Raw genomic sequence first — 23,686 nt, 5'->3', positions numbered from 1 at the left:
TACATAAACACAATTATGTTTTTATTAAATTTAATAATAAAAATTATGGCATACCTAAGCTAAAAATAATTTGGCTTTACTAAATATGGAGTGAAGACAGAATTGGAAGCACAGTCATCTCAAAATTAAAGAATAAAAATATCAAAGTTGAATTCCATTCTAGACTGGTATTCCAATAACTATTAAGAGATAGGAATCAGGAGTCAGATTTCAAGATGCCAAAATATGAAATTTGTAATCATTTTATTTTTGAATAAGAAATGGAACTACATTAACTTCTGCTACTCAGAATCCACAATCTTCACATCAACTGAATTCTTACTTTTAAGGTGAACTTTCAGTTCTTTCCATTCATAGATAAGACCTGATTTATTAAGTTCCCTGATTTGTATCTCTAGAGTAGATCACAGCATATTTTCTTAGTACAATATATATTGTTCCAAGTGTTTTATAAACATCTTTTGTGAGAGTTTACAAGAGTGATCTGAAATAACTTCCAACAACAATGGAAACAGTTGAACAACTTTCTTTTTTTTTTTCTTTTTTAGTGGAACTGAGGATTGAATGACACATGGATGTACTATAAAGGGGCTAAACCCCCAGACCTTTTTATTTTAATACATGGTCTCACTAAGTTGCTGAAGCTGGCCTTATACTATTGATCTTCCTGTTGCAGCCTCTGAAGTCCAATACAATTTTCTAAGATTATACCAATACGCTTCTCTGTATGCATTACCCTTCTCTGTAGGCATAAGAAAGCACTGGAACTTAGATAGAGAAATCTGAATTCAAGTGATTTTATTTGTTTGTTTGTTTTTGTTTTTTTTAAAACCAGCTAGCTACATGCCCAAGGACAAATTTCACAATTTTACTGAGTCCTTATTGTTTTGAGAAAAAAATGAAGTAATAATGCACACAAAGAGTACAGTGCAATGCTCAATCCAAGCCCACCACAAAAATCCTCACTGTTCACAACTCTTCACAGAAAATACTCATTTCAGAACTTATACCAGAGTAGGAGTAATTAATATTGGCCATCCTTCTACCTTGTAAACATCTAAAGATCTATGAAGATTTAATACTGAATGAATAATCTTTCTCCTCCATTCCCCTCCAACATAGTTTTTTGAAAAGCTATCAATAAAGTCTCTAAAAATATTAAATTAGAGCATGACACAAAGCACTCATTCACCTAAAAGGTATTTAAAAGTACTGAACTGAGAAACAGAAAAACATGGAGAGAAACACTCTATTAGAAAGAAATGCCTATTTTGCAGTGCAGTTGGTAATCTTTCCATAAAGATTGACGCAATATGTTTATAATTTCCAAGTGTCAGTAATCTGTTTTTAAGGTAAAAGAAAAAAGAAGTGGGATGGTTTCAACCACCAAGAAAAAATTTGAGAAGATATCCTATCTCATTGACAGCAATTAATGTTTGAGTGATGGCTTCTAGAATGTTCAGACTGACGAAAATTGTTATATTAGAACAGACTGAAATATATCTAAAACAAAACACAGGGGGTTTAACGTACACAAACACAATCTGCACCTTTGTGTCCTCTCTAAACAAACCAAAGAAGGAAAAAGCTTGTATGAAATTCTAATTGCACTGCTATAGATAAGGTGTGGGGGTGGGGGATAGTGGTTTTCAGCCATATTCCCATGCTGGATGTCCAATTAAAGACAGCATCTAGACTCTGTAGTAATAGACTTGCTCTGCCTAACTCCCCACAAATTTGCATTATGCCACACACTGGACAAAACTTTCAGGGTTAGGAGGGAGGAAATTTCTCAGGGGAATAGGATGTTCAGAACTTTGGAAGTTTCACTAAGCTCTGAAATCATTATAGACCTTGTGCCCCAAAGCTACTGTTATTCCCTCCTCTTTCTAAAACTCCACTCATAAGACTGAGTTAACAGTGCCCCTTGGGGAGATCTGGTCAGTTGCAAAGTCCACAGAAGGAACCTTGAGTGGCTCTTATCTACACTGTACACCAGCACTTGGCATCTCTCCTCCCACTGCAGCTCAGTACTACCACCTTGATTGCAAAGCTGTTTTATCTCAAAGAGTACAAAGTCTCAAATTCTTCACAGGAAGACTGAACTTCTCTTGTCTACACAACTTTTCAATAAAATGATCACTTACTATGCCAGTCTAAATTAAGCTTTATGCCTCATATAGGAAGAAACTGTTTCAAATGCACAAAATTCAACCCATGTTATATGTAATGAAGTCTTTTTTTGATAGTTGTAGAAGAACATAATAGATTGATTGATTGATTGATTGATTTTTGTGCTGAGGATCAAACCCAGTGCTTCACACATGCCAGGAAGGCACTCTACCACTGAGCCACAATTCAAGCACTGTAATAAAGTCTTAATATCTATTTAAATGTAGTATAAAAACTTTAACAAATGCAGCTGACAGGAGAAATAAAGGATAAAGCCTTCATTTTAATTACAACTTCTATTTAATCCCTCACTTTTCAGGAATATTTTTAGTAGGCATTAGGGCACAAAATAAAGAAATAAACTCAACAGTATAATTAAAGGCACTGTATAAACAAATTCCTCTACTGCTACGGAAAAGAGATTCAAGAACCTCAAACTTCAAGATTTTAGAAAACAAATAAGATTACATCATTAGCCACAATAAGATCCCAGAAGGAAAACCTCAGAAAAACCTCATTAATCTTGCCCAATAATGAAGACTCAATAATTTCAAGTCTGCCTTGATTTAATTTTGGACTATGTCTTAAGAAATAATGGCTAGGGGCTGGGGATGTGGCTCAAGTGGTAGCGCGCTCAAGCGGTAGCGCGATCCTCAGCACCACATACAGACAAAGATGCTGTGTCGGCCAAATACTGAAAAATAAATATTAAAGTTCTCTCTCTCTCTCCCTCTTTCTCCCTCTTTAAAAAAAAAAGTAATGGCTAGGGGTTAGTGTTATGGCTCTGTGGTACAGTGCTTGCCTGGCACATGCAGGGCTATGGGTTCAATACTCAGCATCACATATAAATCAATAAAATAAAGGTATATGTCCAACTAAAAGTAAAAAATGAATATTAAAAAAAGAAGCAATTGCTAGACAAATTAAAGTGCAAATAAAAATTGCTAGAGGATTATTTTATTTTAAGATTTTCAAATGAAAAATTACTTCTGCAATAATACTAATTAAAACGAGTTACATTTATTCTTTAGAATCCTGTATTCCAATAGAAATAAACTTTACAAAATACAGAATAAAACACTGGTTAAATCTATTATATCATTAATTTTTTCATCTCTCTGTTTACTTTGGCTGTGAAAAACTGGTTTAGGAGTCAGAAAAACTTCACAGACAGGTCCCAGACAAAGACTTATTCATTCTACTCAAATACTGGCAATCTAATTCTCTGTTTTTATTTTTAAAAAAATGTAAACTATACAATTATATTTACTTTATTTGTGGGGTGGGCATTTACTTTATCCTTATTTTCAAACAACATATTGTGAAAAATATTGCCATGCCTATACTGGGAAACATAAACAGATCTTAAACAATGTCCAGCAGTATACCTAGTTTAAATACTTACTCTGCCCATAATGAGAAAAAAAAAAGATTTAAAATACATGGCTTATGTGATTTAAAAATTAACTAGAATGTAGTACAAATCAAATTTTGAAACATAGTACCATCAAATGAAATAGTAGCAAGTGCCCTAGAGTTATTCACATCTAAATTAAATGAAACTATGTTAGTCTTCTCTAAATTAAAATGTATAAGTATTGACTTTCACATCTTTAACCTAATAATAAATACATATCAACCACTGGGAGATTGAGGCTTAGGCAGGAGGATCCTAAGTTCATGGCCAGCCTTAGGAACCTAGTGAGGCCCTAAGCAATTTAGCAACGCCCTATCTCAAAATAAAAAATTAATAAACAAAAGGGCTGGAGATGTGTTTCTGTGGTAAAGTGCCCCTAGATTAAATCCCCAGTACCAAAAAATTAAACAAATAAGTAAATAATGATTTGGGTGTCTGTGGATGCCCACGAGGTAGGTACTCAGTGCTGAATAAAATCTGGTGAATAAATCACCAGTTGGACCATATGGTCCCAACCTTGGGGTACTCTGTAGAAAATGTTAATTGAAGTGAAAACAAAAGCCCCCTCAGGAAAGGCAATCAAGATGTACTTTATATATAGAACACAGTTTAATGTTTTTTTTTATTAAGCCAAAGAATAAACAGTAGGTCAATGACAAAGTTGTGAATCTGCTTCATGTGAGGCCATCCTTATATGTAACTCTTATTTGATTGAAATAAAATCTAAAGCAAATATAAAATTAAAAATCATATTTACATCAGGTCGTGATAAAATCTTTTAGACAGAAGAAATACATATAGGTTTAATACACATAGGTTTACACATGAACACACAATCACATAGTTTACATGACTCAAAAACACTATATTATCAACCAATTATGGAAATAATATTCTGTATGCTATTCAGCCATTGGTATCCATGTTTGAAAATTGTTAAAAAAAATATTTTGAAAGTTACTTTAGGCTTCTCTTCAGTGAATAAAACACAAAAGTACTGCTTTTTGCAGAGGAAAAGATTCTGTATTCAAAACAATTATAGATGGTTGATCAAGTTTTCAATTTTTTTTAACATTTACTTCTTATGTGGAACACAATATCTTTATTTTAATTTAATTTGGTGCTGAGGATTGAACCCAGTGCCTCATATATGCAAGGCTAGCACACTACCACTTGAGCCACATCCCAAACCTCAAGTTTTCAAATATTAATATTGATTTAAAATCAATGCAAAAGACAAAAAAACAACTCAATATATTTAAATATTTGCATCACATTTATGCCTAAGAATATCTGACACATAAGAGTCACAAGTATGTAAATAAGGAGAGAATTCTCTGTTAATAAGAATACTGAATGAAAGAAATCTTTGAATAACACAAGGTTTCCTTCAATAGTTGAATACAGTGGAACATACCTGTTATCCCAGAAACTCAGGAGACTGAGGCAGGAGGATCACAAGTTTAAGGACAGCCTCAGCAACTTAGCGAGGCCCTGTCTCAAAATAATGAAATAAAATATAAATAAAAGTTTCTGGGAATCTAATTTACTGGTGAGGTGCCCCTGGGTTAAATCCCCAATACCAAATAAAAACATGTTATCTCAAAAATGTACTTTTTTTTAACTATTAGATTAGCAAAGATTAAAAAGATTAACATAACTTGGTATGAGCAAGGGTTTTGAAAATAAGATTCCAATGGTCATTGAAGGGGATAGTTTTTACAGTTAACAGCTTAGCCATAGTTATCAATATTTAAAACATATATAATGTTTGACCTGGCAGTTATACCTCTAAGAAGATAAATGAATAAGTATACTATCATCAACATACCATTATTCATAAGAAAGAAAAACAAGTAACAATGTAAATGGTTATCAAAGGAGTAGATAGACAAAGTATGATGCCTCTAAATGATAGAAAACTAGGCAGCAAAGGGCTGAGGTTGTAGCTCAGTGGTAGAGCACTGGCCTGGCACCTGTGAAGAACAGGGTTTGATTCTCAGCACTGCATATATAAATAAAGATCTACTGACAAATAAAAAAAATAATTAAAAAAATAAAACTAGGCAGCCAGTTAATTGATCATCCATGATTATGCACATCAGTTTCAACTCACAATTAGAGATATATAAAACATATTAAAAATGACCACATAGCTTCATATAGAGAGAAAATGCTATTTATTGAGTCTTTTATACTGCTATTTATTTAAAGTCTTCTGTATACTTTCATATCCATCAATAAGTTTCCAAACATGAGTTAATGGTGGCCATTTCTTTGTGAAGGAATTGAGGGCTTACTATTGTTATTATGTTTTTTTTATGGGTAGAATTTTTTTTAATTATTATAATAAAAAATCATAACAAACTTTTAAGATAAAGAAGTGCATCTATATCACCAGAATTACTTCAAGTCTTTTCAACCTCCAATTTAAGAGGAAAAAATTCATTGAATATTGCTAGATGTAATATAGAATCTCCTTCTCAGAACCACACTTTAGAATGACAAGATAATAGAAATTAAAATATTAGAGTCAAACAGATAGAGAAAGACAAACATCATTATCAGACAGCTCACATTATTGGCATCCACCTTACCACCCACAGGTTCTATGAACTGAAACACTCCTAAAAAAATATCCCTTTTACAACTTAAAGAAGCAGAATAAATAATAATAATAATTAAAAAATTTTTAAGATGTAAAATCATAAAACACTTATCACAGTGAAAATATTTAATTATTTTTCTGTCTTACATTCTTTCTTAGCACTTGAAAAAAAAAAGTTTGGAGAAGTTAAATAGATTTTAGATGTATACATTTAATCTGATGTTTATTTATTTTAGATTTTTGTTTTTCTGGGACTAGACAAAATAGTTCAAAAGTACTCATGGAAAAATAAGCAAGCAAGAATTCCCAGGAATATGAAAAGCAACAAGGGGAAACTAGTTTTAAAAGATGTTAAAACTTTTAAAAAACCAATAATGTGATGCTGGTGTATGAAGAAAAAGACTAATAGAATACAAACCCCAGAGACACCGCAGTACATCCAAAAGTTAACAATACCATAAAAGTATTCAAAGAAGGGCTCTAAAATCAACAGGTGAAAATACCAGACTCACAGAAAAAGATAAAGTTGAACCTATGCATCATTCTCAACACCAGAAATAATCCTAGTTTGAACATTTAAATATAAAAGTGATACCATAAAAGTACTCAAAGAAACCATGGGCAAATTCTAAAAATCTTGGAGGCCTTTCAGGGACTTAAATTCCAGATACCTGGACTGGAGCTGTAGCTAAGTGGTAGAGTGCTTGCCTAGCACTTGTGAGGAACTGGGTTCAATCCTCAGCACCACATAGAAATAAAGAAAAATTTTAAAAAAATATCAAGATACCATAATGAGTAATATAAACTGTAGAATTCAAAGAAAAAAATGTAAGACTTCTGTATATCAAAATATGTGAAGGTAAATAAAAAATAAGTGAAAATTTGGGGAAAAACTACAATTCATATCACACAGGGCTAATCTCTACAATTTATAAATTTCTAGAAATTGATAAGGGGAAAAAAGCAATTTGAAACAAAAATGTGAAAAAACACATGAATAGAGAGTTTACAGGAAAAGAAGTAAAACTAGTTTTTAAGTATAGGAGCTCAACCTCATTAATAATGATAGCAATGTACATTAAAACAACTCTATATTGATAATTCTCATCCATCAAACTGTTAACAAATTCAAGGGTTGTAAAGGCACAGTACATTGGAAAGGCCCCAGAAAAACAGGAACTCTCTCATACACTTCAATCTGCCCTCCTGTATCTGTGGTATTCAGACTGGATTTAAAAAATTTTAAAAATTATCATGCAGAACACATACTAACTTTTTTCCTTGCCATTAGTCCCTAAATAATACAGTGTAATAACTATTTGCATGGCATTAATATTGTATTAGGTCTTTTAGTAATCTAAAAATGATTTAAAAGTATGCAGATGTGCATAGGTTATATGAAAATACTATGCTTTTTATATAATAGACTCAAGCATCCTTGAATCTCAGTATCCACAAAGGGATCCTCAAACCAATCCTCCAAAGATAAGGAGGAGCAACTGTACTTTTGGGAGTTTAAAATGATGCAACACTTAGGAAAAGAAGTATTTAACAAAGCCATAAATGTCCTGCCCACTGGCACAGTGATCCCACTTCTAGGAATGCATCCCACAGATGTACCTGCATATGTAAAATGATATATATATATATATATATATATATATATATATATATATATATATATATACAAGCTGTTTCACCACAGTATGGTCTGTGATAAACCTAGAGAAGATCCAAATACCCACAAGAGTGGCTGGTTAAGTAAACAAGGCACTTAATAGATGCTGTTTAAACACAGCTGTTTTTTTTTTAAAGTGTTTTCTATAAACAAAGATTATATTCTTTCTAAATAAATACTAATAGGAAAAGATCTCAAGAGCATATAAAGAAAAAGCCATGGGACAGAATTAGTTACATTTTATGCTACAGTTTATATAAAAAGAATATAGTACACTGGCATTTCTCCAACTATAAAAGGAAACAATTGACATCTATGGAAAATAAATTAAAGGAGGTTATCCAAGAAAGAGGGGTGAAGAGGGGGAGGGGCAAAGCAGTTGGAAATCAGATTTTCCCAAGCATGGCTGTGTCATTTTAACTTTTAACAAAAAAACATTAAAAAGGTTTTTTTAACATTTAAGTTTTTTAAACGTTAAAAAGAATACTTACACAAAGAAGAGAAAGAGACACCTATAGATAAGACTTAAAAACAAGCTTTAAATAGATTTTTATATAGATTTTTTCCTCTGAAATTAGATGCTGAAAAGCAATCTTGGTGTGGTTATCACAAAAAATATGCTTTTCCCCCCTTCATTCAAGTTAAAGGATATGATAATCTGTTTTAAAAAAGCTATTTGAAGGAGTAAGAAATTAGGAAAGCAGTAGGATCCCAAGTTTGAGACTGCTTCAACAGCTTCAGAAGATCCCATTTCAAGAAGGAAAAAAAGGGTTATAACTCAGTGGTAGAGCGCCTATGGGTTCAATCCAATCCCTGTAAGTAACCCAGCATCTAAGTGATGACATGAATGTATATTCTATGCAACTCAGACTTGCTATCATACACACTGCTATCACTGCCCAACTCTTTTCTAACATCAAACTTCTAAAATGATTCTAGTGTTGTCAACATTTCTAATTTGAATTCCCATCAAACACAGACAAGATTTTGTGACAGGAAACAACTTTGCCTCCCAAGATTCTAGAATAATTGACAAAAGTGTCACTAACCAAGACCATTGTCTATGTTATATGTCAGACACTTCAGAATAAAAAAATTTCTAGAAATAAGTTGTTTGTCACCCCTTTCTTGTTAAAATTAAGTAGATAATGGATATGTTCATAATAGTATTCTCAAAGAGTCAGAAATGTCCTTAAGAAAAATTTTTAGTTATCAAAGAATTTGGGGGACACCTTGGTGCATTTAGTATTTGGGAGCCAGGATCTAGGCTTCACACAATGCTTGGGTGGGATGGATCTGTATCATCAAGATTCATCATGGTCACAAGAATTTTGATCTTAAAATGGTTTAATCAATCCCACATTAAGTGAGCATTTCTTTAAAACATAAAATTTAAAAATAAAAAAAAATTTTAAAAAAGACATAATATTTAAAGCTTTTATAGGAAACCCCACAACTTGCCTCTAATTATGTAAGACAAAGTAGTAAGGGATGATTCAGCAGAATAAGGAAACTGTCTGAAAATTAGTTCTCATTTCTTTACACTACACATTAACGCAACATAAATTTAATAATGAGTATGCATAGAGTAGTATATATGCTAACAGTATGAGATAGCAGATAAATCTCACCTTAATGAATCCAACAATTTCAATCTTGTTAATACTTTACTGTTATTACTAGCAACTGAAGGAACACATTACTGTTCTTTCAAGTAGTAGTACCTCAAAGCAAAAGACACAAAGGATGTCCTGTGACATAGTAGGTAAAGGGATCCATGGAAGGGCCATAGTATGACCTGCGGGTAGACTGAGGCACCCTGTAATTGACCTTTACATGTCATCCCTACTTCAATCTAGCGTTTTCTTTTTATTAGCTTAAATAAAGTTATCCCAGCACAAAGTGTTTTCTCCCTAGTTTCCATCTTCATCTCCCTCTTTGATTTTCTTGTTTGAACTAGATCCTAATACTTTTTTTTTTTTAACTAACTCAAACTTCTTCTTAGCAGCAGGTGCAAGCACTCAAAAGCATGCTGTCTTCCACCACAGCTAAAAGTTCTGGTTATTAGTGAGACAGCACTGCATATCATACATTGTTCTTCCCTTATTTCTCTTTTACATGTAAGTTAAAGGATCATACCCACTTTCACTTATGTGTGTAGGTAGGTTCTCTGATTTAGGAACCTCACTGCTCAGTAGTGAAGTGGGCTCTACAAATGCTGAACACCAAACACAAGGGCCTTGTTTCTGTGGTTGACAACCAACTGTTCCAGGCTAGAATCACGTGCTTCAATGGAAATCAAACTTTCTTTTGCCTGAGGCAAGCCTTGGGCTAGTGACCCCACACCTAGTGTTCAAAGGTCACTCTATGCCCACCTCTTCTCTCTCACACAGGACCAAATGACAGATTTGGGGTGGAAAACCTTCCAGGAATTGAACAAAAGGCTTGAAAAAACCCTTTCCCAATGAATTTACATACCATGCTGCATCTAATTTCAGAGTGGGTCTGACACACCATCTGCAGCCCCACCAGGACCCCAGGAAACCAGCTGCAAGCACTGCTTGGAGAAGGACCGGAGGCAAGAAAGGGGCACAGGCCTGTGCAAGTATTGGGAGCCCGATCCCACCACATCTAAGCAGTGCAACTTTGGGCAGGGCGCTGCACCTCTCTGTGCAGCCCTAGCATGGAAGTAAACAAGTTAAGTGCCTGGCAAACAGCAAAGTGAGCCAGCCATGGCCAGCAGTGCCAAACCCACCACCCTGGGAGACTGAGGTGGGTTCGGGATCCCACCAAGCGCAAGACCTGACTGGCCAGGGGGAACTGGCCCAAGGCCCAGCTGCCCCACCCTGCACCTTCAGGTATGGCGCCGACCAGGCGGCGCCGCTTCAGCCCCAGGCCCTGCTGGACTGCCTCAAAAGAGCTGGCCACCCACCCGCCCCGCTCTCCTTGCCAGGGGATGGATCTCTGCCGCTTTCACCCTCTTCAGCTCCCAATAGTCGCCGCCGCCACCACCACCACCTCTGTCCACGGCCCGCTGCTCACCTCTCCTGCCATCTCCTCTGCAATCACTAACGCCAGCGCTGTGAGATCTCGCGAGACTTTGGTTCTCCCCTCACTACTCCGCCCTCACCACTGTGCAAACCCAGCCTGGAACTAGCTTGGCCCCTCCCCTTTACACCGCCCACCGCGCCTGAGGGTCAGTACTAGCCATTCTTGAAACCTTCTTTCCAGGCCCTGTCCCTGCTTGCACCAAGGGCACTGCCTCTTAGCCCCAGTCTTCACTCCCCACCCCATCCCTGGCCCCAATGTTCACCAAAGTAAACAGAGACACGCTTAGGAGGTCATCTGCTAAAATCCCCCGATCTTGATAAAATTGTTATCAATAAAATGTTTCAGCTTCATTGCATGAATTTCCTAAGGCCTCCCTGTGATATTCTTTGTGCAGGATACAGAAAATGATGAGACTGTATTGAATTCTGTAGTCTCCTTGGATAACATTTTGCTGATACAAAGTATGATGGAATGGCATAGAGGAGATAGAATATACATGATTTTAGGGAGAAGACACATGGCATTTCTTCCCAGGGGAAATCGTAATAATTGTTTCTAAAGAAGAGGAGCTAAAATTTATTGAAGGTATATATTCTTCCAGTCCTGGAGATGAAGAAACTTGCATAAGTGTTCATAGTTAGTCATAATATGAACCTAAGTCTGAGTTTGATCCTGTTCCACAAGCAGCATAGTCTACTTCTATTGGGTCAGGTTCTGTAAAATCATGAGCCTTTAAGGTTCAATTTACCCCTTTGTTGGAGTCTTCCTTACATGATAGTTTTTTCTGTTAGAAAATACAGGCCCACTCACCCTCCAAGATAGTTCACTCTTCAGGAAATAATTCTGCTATATGAGCCAGAGCATATGAGTCCCCTTCTACATATGAACCCAACCCAATCCACCAGCTGAAAGAGTGGGTCAGGAGGCAAAATCACATCAAAGGGGCAGCTACAAGGTGCCTAGCACAGCTACAAGTGCTGTCCACTCTCTAACACATTTAGTCTGATAATTCTGTATCAGTTAGGATAAGCAGCATTGGGCTGACAGCAGCAGGAGTTGAAGCAAGCAAAGAATCCTGGCACATGGCACTCCAGGGAAGCAAGGGAGAAGCCATCCTTAGTTTATCTGGCCAATCCTCCATGTGGTTTGGGGCATTTTTCTTTGAAGCTTAGCCTCAAGTTCTTTTCTCCAGCCCTACCTGCTGAGGGCCATTGCCAAGTAGGAATGACGCATCAAAATTTCCTTGCCAGCATACCCCATGTTAAATGGACTTGCCTTGGAATTTCGCTGTAGACATTGCATGTAAGGTGACCCTGCTCAAGGACGAGGGTGGATCCAGATTTAGGGTGTATCCTGCAGTTTGAGGAAGTATCCCGCTCCTTGGGTTTAGGGCGTTCCCAGGTTAAGACAAGTTTAGGGCGTTCCCAGTTTAAGACAATATGGGTTTTAGGGAAGTTGGAGGTTGAAGATTATTGCTGCTGGGAATAGGGCGTTCCTGCTGCTTGAGCTCCCGTTGAGTTCTCCTGAGATTCAGAAAGTATTTGGAAAAAAGCCTCGTGGAGTAGGTGAATTGGGTGGCGGCAGAACTGGGATTTCTCCAGAACGTGTGTAGAGGCCAGTGTGAGTTCGGGAATAAAGAATTGCTGTTTTAATCTACAAAGCTGTGAGTGGCTCCTGATTCTGTGCCCAGCCAAGACTGCAGCACCTACCAATGATTCATGGGATGCCTAACATCCTCTAGTGCACTAACCTTTCTACTTAAAGCAGCTAGTATTTCTACCCAAGAACACTGGCCTCTCATAAGCCATTAGAGCCCAGGATATTTTGGGGAAGCTTGCTAGAGACAATGGTAATAGAAAATTTATCTGCTTTAAGAGAGAGCCCCAGGCAGATGAGGTGGAACATGCCTGTAATCCCAGCTACTTGGAAGGCTGAGCTAGGAGGATGGCAAGTTTAAAGTTAGCCGATGCAACTTAGTGAGACCATATCTCAATTTAAATGCTTTCCAAAAGGTCTGGAGATGTAGCTTAGTAGTAAAGTGCACATTCAAGATCATGGTTCAATCCCCATACTGCAAAATGAAGTTAGATAGATAGATAAATAGAGAGAGAGAGAGAGACAGAGACAGAGACAGAGAATATGCAGGAAGCCTGTACATCTCCTTTACTTAGCTTATTCATGTGGTTAAACCAACTCCACTTGGCTTCTCTGTTTCTTACAGCCCAAACATTCACACTGGGTCAGGCAGGAAAACAGCAATTGTTGGGGGATAAACATGCATCGTCCCTGCCACCTGGAGCCACCCAAATTTATGTGCTATCTGCTAAAGTAGCCCTCTCCTCATCAGTCCTACTCAGGTAAGTGCTGTCTGGTTCTAAGCACTCAATTTGAGAAAGAACCTCTTTCCTTGGCCTCTCTCATCTTTTGATTGCCTCTTTGATGGGTATAAATGGTTTTTTACTTGCCCAGCTCACACATCTGGTAAGTGGCAGAGCTGAAGGTCTGGATACCATCCAGATTCCAGGCTTTTAACCACCAAGTTTAATGCCATATACCATCTAGACTCATTAATTTTTTTTAAAAGGCAAAACAAAAAAATAGGGCCCTGAGCCTAACCAAAAAAACAAAAAAATCTCAAATTCCACTTCATATTTTCTATTTGGCTTTGAACTCACCTCTTAAGTATTGCTGTGAAATAAAGATGGTGGTGCCAATTTTGTAGAGTCTAGTAGTCATTTGCACTGCTCACCAATGACTTCCGGCTCTCCACCTTCTGGGCACCTGCAGGATTGACTTCCTGGTCACGTGACTAGTCCTGACCAAAGAGTGTACATGGAAGGAGTTTGTGCCATTTCTGGATGGAGCATTTAATGCTAGTGAGAGAGGAGCCTGAGATATGTCTTTCTGATAGGACAAACAATAATGCCCGTGATGGTGTTTTCTCCATTGAGAAAACTATCAACCAAACCAAACTATCATTGTTGCATAATGTGAGCAAAACACAGATCTTTTTGATTTTAAGCCATTGAAATTTGGGGGTTAATAACTATCATAGCCTGCTGTAGTCTATCCTGACTGATTCAGCTGGCCTCCTATATCCATAGTTCCACCAGTTTAGGATCAAAAACTTTCTTTAAAAAAAACTGCTTTGAGGGCTGGGGCTATAGCTCAGTGGCAGAGTGTTTGCCTAGCATGTGTGAGGCACAAGGTTTGACCCTTAAACTGCATAAAATAAACAAACAAAATAAAGGCATGCTGTTCATTGACAACTACAAAAATAATTTTAAAAAAACTGCATTTATGGGATGTGGTGATGGCTCAGTTGTAGAGCACTTGCCTAGCATATGTGAGGAACTGGGTTTGATTCTCAGTCTCACATTTAAAAAAATAGACACAACAAACAAATAAAAAAAGGTATTGTGTCCATATGTAAATAAAAATATTTTAAAAACTGCATTTATACTGAACATGTATAGAAATTTCTTCTTGTCATTATTTCCTAAATAATACAGTATAACAACTATTTTCATATAATTTACATTGTACTATGTTTATAAGTAATTTAGAGGTGATTCAAAATGTACCAAAAAATATGTATAGGTTATACAAATATCCACTTTGTATAAAGTGTAGAACATCCATAGATTTGGAAATCCAGGAGAGGTCCTGAAACCAGTCCCTCAAGGATACCAAGGGACAATTGTACATACAGTATGATTGTTAACTCATTGATTCAAACATTTTTCTGCCCAGCTGGTCAAGAGTATAAGCTCAAGCCACATTCCTGAAGGTCCTAGTTTAATACATCTGAGATGGGGAACAGACCTGTGCAGCTGTCTGGTATGCCCAACCAATTCTAATGGTCTAGCAAGGTTGAGATTCCTGCATGGCTACATCTTGTGATGGTAGATTAAAATATGGTGTCTACCCTTGAGGGATACCTAGACTGGGAGGACAAGCCCAGAGCCATAAAAATTACACTACTAACAGGGAAAATGACCTGAAATATGCAAAAGTAAGTAAGAATATATAAGCAATTGATAAAAAATAAAGTTTTACATGTAATAGAAAGTAGATATGCTTCCTGGCAAATCCATTCATCAACCCTGTGACCACAGACCAGGTACCCAACCTGTCAGCTTAACATGAAGACTATTATCTGTCACTATGCTTTTCCGTTATGTAAAACAAAGCTTAGAAAAGCTCTAAAGATGTGGTCCAGATTCAAAATAGTTAGCACAGGGCTAAATTGGACTCCAGATACAGGCTTTTATCTATCTAGGGCCCAAGGCCTTGGCTGATTCATTTACGGTCCCTGCTTCTCTTCCAGATTTCTTTCTTGTTTCCCCCTTTACCTTTAACCACGTATTGTGACCGCATTAAACTGCCTGTCACTGCAGGCCCATACCATGCCACTTACTGCACACTGCAGTGCTTTGGCTCCAGCTGTCCTGTCTCTCTGGCATGCCTTCCCTCAATCCTCACCACCTTGTTTCTGAACCCCAGCCAGGTTATTGAATACTTGGTTGGCTGGCCCCATCCTTGGTGCTATGACTGCCCCCAACAGCAATTCTTTTACTGGCTGACTGAGCATCTCCATTATTAGGTTGCAGTTGGGTCTCAGTTTCTTTTCTCTGAGTCATGTAACTAGCATTAGGGACACTGTGCTAAAGCGCCAGCCATGACCCCATGAATGCTTAATTCAGCTAAATCACATTCCTACAACCCACAAGACAAATCTTTTGAACAAGACCACACAGTGAAATATTTATAAAATGCCTTTGTTTTCTGGTAATTTTGTGACCACTGTGAATCTCAGTTGTCAGAAGTAAAGTAGACTAATGGGAGTAACTGCCTCATGGTTGTGAGAATTTATTAAGATGTAAACTTGAGTGCCTTGCCTGGTTCATAAGGGAGACATGAACTAAATCCCAACCACCTTGGTTGTTATGAGTATCTTCTTATTACAACACTGCTATTATCTCTACTCAGCATACTCCCATAGATGTCATCATTAATATTATCACTCATACTTCCAACCATGTCTAAGTGACTGTGCTAAACATTCCTTCCTAGAATGCATAGTATTCTCAGAATCCTCAAAATATATTATTCACAGTCTTATAATGGTTAGGTGTCCCAATCATAAATTATCTCCCTGGTACCTCCAGGAATCTGTCCAGTGTACCATTGGGAAGTCTGTGGCTGCCAGGCAGTTCCATTCAGGCTTTCTGGATATGGCTAAGGAAACATAGGTTCTCTTTAGCCTCCCACTTTCACTGACATTCTTTTCATTATGGGTGTTTCCAAATCATTTATGGTCAGCCCAGGCCACTGTGGAGGTGGCCCCTATGTCTCCCTATAGGAGGATCAGGGTGGCAGTCAAACAGGCCTGTGGGCTTCTGGAATCATTGATAACTCTAAAAGGAATAAAACCTGCACAAAGCTTATTTTTTTTCTTACTAGAAGGAAATCTAATAATGGGGATTTTAGTTGGGAATAATGCCCTCAGAGTGATCTAATCTTGTCCCCCTTCCCTCCTCATCTTTTACATATCTGAAGCACAGTAGGCAAAATTAGGGTTTTGGTGAGCATTTCCAGTTGAGATTGCCTGTTTAATGAGTCTGGGCTATTATAAAAGGACAAGAAAACAGATCCTTTCCCCACAACCCAAATGTCATCAGAACAGGAAATCTTTGAGGGAAACCAAAGCTTAAGCTACAGAATAAAGAAAAAATGGAATCTTGAATTTTCTGATTGAAAAGATTCTGAAGACCCAAGCTTTGAGTGGTGTTTGCTGAGACCCCACACTGAGATGAACACCCAGAGGGCATGTGGAAAATAAAGGAGAGCCCCATTTGTAGGAAGAAAAGAAAACAGCAGGTATGTTGGCATTGTTGGTATGAGGAGAGACCAGAAATCAATGAACAGATTAAGAGGTGGCCCAAGAGGCAAGTTGCCTCCAGGAAGGCCAATGACCAAAGTGAGAAGGCCTCAGATTGGGAATTTTTATTTTTCCCAGATGGATGGAGTGAGAAAAAGCTTTTTTTTTTTTTTTTTTTCAGAACCATGTTGACACACAATGGCTTAAATAAATGTTCATTCCCATCTCATCTGACTCATTTTGCTGGAACAATGAGCTTACATTCCACAGCCTGGACTGACCCTCCTGTAGCCCACTACTGATAAAGCATAAAGGGTATGATTAGTGCTTTTTGCATGAAGAAGGACCATGAAATCAGCTGGCTTCTCTTTTGTGTAGCTTCTGACAGCAATATATAACAACCTATCTTGTATTCTTGTGTCAGCCATTTCTAGGGGAAAAAAAAGTTGGGGAGGCATGATCGAGGAACATTTTTTACAATTTAGCAATATGTAAGCAACAGCCTTTCAATGTAAAATAGAAAAGGAAGAACAAATTCCACAGTTACAAGTAAGGAAAGAGGACATTAGATGGGTGCAGTAGGTCAGGCCTGTGATTCCAACTACTCAGGAAGCTGAGGCAGCAGGATTGAAAGTTTTAGACCAATCTAAGAAATTTAGTGAGACCCTGTCCCAAAATAAAATAAAAAAGGCTAGAGAGGTAGCCAAGTGGTAGAATGTCCCCGAGTTCAATCCAAGTACAAAAAAAAAAAAAAAAGATGGCATTAGGATGAACACTGTGGTAAAGAATTGAAATTAGGGCTGGGGATGTGGCTCAAGCGGTAGCGCGCTCGCCTGGCATGCGTGCGGCCCGGGTTCGATCCTCAGCACCACATACCAACAAAGATGTTGTGTCCGCCGAGAACTAAAAAATAAATATTAAAAATTCTCTCTCTCTCTCCTCTCTCACTCTCTCTTTTAAAAAAAAAAGAATTGAAATTAGTAGTATCATTATAAACTAAAGCTTTTTAATGAAAGGAAAAAGAAAACAAAGAAAAAGAGATGTATGTGTATACATGCATTTATAGAAAAAACATAGTTCCAAATTCTGAACACTAAGAGGACTTAGAACTCTTGTTTCATAAAAATGAGCAGGACAGATCTCCACCCAGATCTGGATTCTAAATACTATTCTCCAATAATAGAGACTTGAAGAAATTGTTGCTCCCAGAAATGGATCAGGAAAAATGTAAAATAATCCTGTGGTGGCAGAAAATAAAGAGATACTTAATAAGAAATAGGGGCTTAATTTTTTTTAAAAAAATGCTACATTATAATTACATATATCAGGAGGATTCCTTGTAACATATATGTAATGATTGCAGCATAAATTGGTTGATTTGATAGGGACTTATTGAAAAGATACAGGAAACAATATGAAAGAGTTTCCAACAGCCAAAGTTGGGACATTTCGAGCAACTAAATATAGTATTGGACTATAAGTCATAGAATTAAATAGATAACCATAAGTCCATATGAATAGAAAAAAATAAGAAAGAAAAGAATAGAGAGTTGTTTCCTTAAAGATAATTACAGTTTATAAAGAAAGAAAGGATAAGTGAAATAAAAATAAAATAACCTTTAGGAAACCATAATAATAAGTGTTATGGGTAAGATCTATGAATTAATGCCAAAAATGTAAGTGAGCAAAAACATTTTTTTCCTCTAGTATGGGAATTTAATCTAGGGCCTCATGCATGACACACCAGTATTCGGCCACTGAGCCACATCCCCTAAATAAGTAAAAATTGAGAGAGAAAAAAGATATTTTCAAGGTATCTTTCCCAAGATATTTATTAATCACAAAGGCAGAAATAGTAAGTTTATAATAAGAAATCCAAGAAGCATCACAAGATTGAAATTAATATCATTCCTAACCAGTCATGTTGATGTATCCCCCTTCCCACCAAATAATCCCATAAGCACCTTTCACTTCTGTGGCATCTCCCAGCCAAATCATAAGTAAACACCAAACCCAAAAGGAGAGACCTTGTACGAAACATCTGACCAGCATCTTTTAAAAGGATCATGGTCATAAAAGACTAGAGACTGAGGCACTGCCAAAGACTTGAAGAGACTAAGGAGTCATTATGACTAAATGCAACACAAGATCCCAGATAGAAACAAGACCTTAAAGGAAAATTTGTGAAATTCAAATAAAGTCTATAGATTAGTTGATAGTTTTATACCCAGGTTTTTGTCTTTGTTTTGATAGTTATACTATAATTATTTATTTATGTATTTGTATTGGGGATTGAAGTCAGGGGTTCTTGGCCACTGAGAGACAACCCTATCCCTTTTTATTTTATTTATTTATTTATTTGAGACAAGGTCTTGCTAAGTTGCTTAGGGCCTTGCTTACTTGCTGAGGCTAGTCTCAAGCTTGATATCCACTTGCCTCAACCCCCTGAGTTTCTGGGATTACAGAAATTCACCCTTGTGCCCAGCCTAGTTAATCTTTTCAAGAGTTAATATGAGAGAAAACTGGGTGAAGGGACTGCGGAAATATTCTGTGATTTTGTAGAGGGCAAAAAATACTTTAAACAACACCAATACAAAACCCTTGGTTAATAATGATAGAATCGAGAGGTGAGCTCCACACCAGCATTTTAGGTTAGGTCTGTGTGAGGGCATGTGACATAGTTCACATCAGTGGGCAAGTAAATCTCTCTCCTGCTCTTTTTCCCTGGCAAAACCTGGTGTGAGGGCAGGAGACCAAATCAGAGGGTGTTTCTCAGCATAGCTAGATCATCAGAAGAGAGAGGTGCAAAGAGAAGTCCAGAGCAGACTTTGAAATTAGGGAGTTGAAAAGAAACAAATTGTTCTGATAAGAGAAACAGTGGAGGAGAATATTGGGGAAGGGCAGGGAATATAAAAGTTGGAAAGGGACAGAAGTTCAGGGAGCTTTGAAGGAAGATTCTTAGCATTCACAACTTATACAAGTTGTTTGCATTAAAAACTCCTTCCATATCCCCAGACCTTTGTAAAGTCTGCTGCACATACAAGCTTGATGTCTGTGTCCATGGGTCTCTGTGTCTATTAATTTGTATGTGTGTGTGTGTGTCTAACTATGGCAGTGTCTATAAGTATGTTTGTCTATATTTTTATGGTCTTTTTTTTGGTTCTGTGAGGCAGTCCATATCTGTGTGTGTACATTTATTTGTCTTTATTTCTATGTATTTGAGTCCATCCATAAGAGTGCATCTCTGTGTGTATATTTTTCAGCCTGTATGTCTTCTTTTTGTGTGTATGTGTGTGTATTGGAAATCCCAGCAAAGGACTGATTTCTTGTGACAATGGGTTTACATATAAGGTCACAGGACTCAGAGGACCAACAAGACATCAGCCAAGACAGAAGGAAATTGAGCCCTAGGTATCATAAGAATGTAAGGTCTTAGGAATTCAATGACATCTTTGCAGAGGCATTGGAATTCCCCCCAGGCACTTGGAATGCTGGTGGGGGTGGAGTTTCATATCAGTAATAGCTAGAGACTTCAGAGGGCAGGATGACCCTACTCCAAGTCAGCTTACTCTGTATTATCTCCATTGCGCAGGTGGGGAAACTGAGTCTCACAACAGCACTTTGATGAGACTGAAGAGAAACAGCAAGCTGATGAGCCAGCAGAGGCCTCTGGGTGAATTGAACACAGTGAACTGCAGTGAGGAAAATCAGCATCCGATCTATTTTCTTTCAGTCTTTCTGATAATAAAGTCTCTTGGGCATAGTCCACCTGCAACACCTCTCTCTTACTGCTAGTGTTTCTTTATTATCAGTCAACACATGCTAGGAGCATCACAATCTCAGGATACAACCAAACATATTCTTCCATGAATGTGCAAAATGACAGCTCTGCAGATATGTGATGTCACAATCATAGCACACCCTGCCCCACCCCTCCAAAAAAAGAACAAGTCTGTTTGGATTCTTAGATAACTTGGCTGTCTTATCTACATATTCTTAATGACAAGGCAGATACTATTTTTTTCTATTTAAAAGACATTTTAATTTTGATAATAATTTTGGGAATAAAACATGAATAATTCAATTCACTAAAAACCATTTAACATCTGAAGGCCTCCTGAGCTCCTAAAAAACTTTAAAATAAATTTTATGTATTTTTTAGTTGTAGATGGACACAATACCTTGTTTTTTTAATTTAATTTTTATGTGGTGCTTAGGATTGAACTCTGTACCTCACACATGCTCAGCAAGTGCTCTACCAGTTCTCCAAAATTTTTTTTTTGAGATTTGTGCCATGAGAAGTAAATTCAAGAGAGTTTCTGTTTGTTTGTGTAATTTATTTATTTTAGAAATATTCAAGGCTATGAAAGAGTTACAAGAACAGCAAAATAATTTTCTATACACTAGATTTGACAGCTATTATTTCTGACCAATTTACCTTGTAAGCTCTTGTGTGTGCATGCCTCTCTTTCTTTACGTATTTATATGTGTATAGGTATATGTTTATGGACATGCATATTACACACACACACTATTTTAAAGCATTGAGATTCCAATGTTAGGATCTTTAGTTCTAAATATTTCAAGTATTTCCTAAGACCAGAGACATTCCTTTGTGTAACCACAATATGGTTACCAAATTCAGGAATGTAATGTGGACACCATGATATTATCCAACATACAATCTATAGTCAAATCTTCTGGTTGTCCCAATGAAGTCATTTTCAATAATTGTTTTTTTCTGATGCACAACCAATTAGGAATCAGATTACACATATTTTTCATTTAACCTGGAATAGTTCCTCAGTCTTTCTTAATCCTTAGGACCTTAATCACAGCCTATTTTTAACAAAGAGAAAGCAAGCTTCAGGTTTGGAGTCTTGAGCTCATCACAATATCCAGCTAGAATGGCATAGATTTTAGTTTTCTGAGTATGTATCTTCCAATTATCATCTATTTATAGAAAGTGACATGAGTTTCTACTTTTGGGGAGTAATTTATGGTGTCTTTTCAAACTCCACTTTAAAAGTAAAATATTTAAAGGAAAATACTAGAGAAATAAAAAAGCAGGCATGTAAGTCAGCCACATTTTCTCAGCCTCGGCACTATTAGCACTTAAGGCCACAGAATTCTGTGTCATGGAGTGTCCTTCATATTGCAGAATATTCTTCAGTGTCCCTGGCCAATACCTACTAGAGGCCAGTAGCATTCCCCCACTCTCTCTCTAGTTATGACAGCCAAATATGCATGCAGATATTACCAAGTATCACCTTGGAGGCAAACTTACCCAGCTGAGAGCCATTAACCTAGCCAAAAGATGTGAGTGGAGGGTGAGTTGATGCAGGAGCTCACAGATCTTGGAGAAGAGTACTCGCTTCTGTCCAGTTCAGTTCAAGCCATGTTGATCAATCATTGCCCAAATGTCTTGCCCTGTGCAAAGCCCTGGAGAGACAGATGGGCAAGAAATAAGGAATAGGGGCTTAATTTAGAACTGCCCTGAATTAAGCAGCAGGCAGGGGGTGTGTAAGAGGAAGAAAAATTTAACCAAGAGGAAGGAGCTGTGAAAAACTATAACATAACCTGGAATTAGATCTTCTTATTAAGCCGCCTCACTCTCAAAAGAGCTCTTCTGCCCAAGTAATTATTTTTAAAACATGAATCAGATCATGTCAGTCCTCTGATGAAAAGCTTTCACCTTCCCACTACACTTAGAACCAAATAACTTTCAACTCTTTGTGGGACCTGCACCATCTAGCTCCTCTCTCCCTTTTGGCCTTAATTTTGTTTGCTCTCTTTTGGTCTTGAGCTGCAACTACCTTGGGCCTCTGTCTCCTGAAATCTCCCCATGATCATTTCCAAACAAAGATCTTTGCATTGTGATGTTCTCTATGTGGAAAAGTGTCCCAAGTATTTTCAGGGCTGGCTCCTGGTCACAGAGGTTCAAATGTCACTTTCCCTGACTACCTTTTGCACTGAATCCCTCTAACCAATTACCCCATGTAAATTTCTTCCATGGTACTTTCTGTATCAGGCACTGTTGGTAGTGGACATGACTTCCAATGTAACTGCCCTTTTTTTTGTGGCCAGCTGGGCAGAGGTGGCTCATGAGAGATGCAGAAATCTGCTTGCCCTACCTGATATAGACACTGTCTCCACCTCTTTACCTCCTGCTGAAGTACAGGAATGAGGACAGAAGGGGAGGTGTTTGAACACTGCAGGACCCCAGGGAGGATGCAAATGTCAGAGCCACCTATTCAATACCAGCATCCTCCTATTTTTTGCTCCAGGGAGAAAATCAAAGCCCTAGGGTGTGAGCCATGATAATCAGGTTATCTTCTACTTGCCTCCAAAAGCATGCCTAACTAAAATACTATTTGAAATTACTGTGAATTTTGTTGCTTCCTTTAATATGTGTGTATGCATTTAATAAATATGTGTATATAAATTTTAATTGGCACATAATTGTTCATGTTTATGGGGTCTAATGTGACATTATGATACATGTATACAATGCATGGTGATCAGGTCAGGGAAATTGACATAGCCATCACCTCAAACATTTATTATTTCTTTCTACTGGGAGCATTACAAGTCCTCTCTTGTGGCTATTTTGAAATATGCAATTGAATGTGGTAAAGCATAGTTACCCCACCATGTCCTGAAATATTAGATGTGACCGTTGCTGTCCTGCAAGCCTGTACCCATTAACCATCCTCTCCCATTTCTTGCCCCCAGTTGTTTGGCTTTTGTGCATATCTCACCCCTAGGCAGGATGAGGAAGACCTGTCTTACTTATTCACTGCTACATCTTTGGCCCCTGGGCACAGAGTTAACTAAGGATAGAGTTCCACAGCTACTGACCTACATGTTCTCTAA

This window comes from Ictidomys tridecemlineatus, chromosome 12 (assembly GCF_052094955.1).
Source record: "Ictidomys tridecemlineatus isolate mIctTri1 chromosome 12, mIctTri1.hap1, whole genome shotgun sequence".
NCBI classification, from domain to species: domain Eukaryota; kingdom Metazoa; phylum Chordata; class Mammalia; order Rodentia; family Sciuridae; genus Ictidomys; species Ictidomys tridecemlineatus.
The sequence above is the reverse complement of the archived record's forward strand: the minus strand, read 5'-3'. Positions refer to the sequence as shown.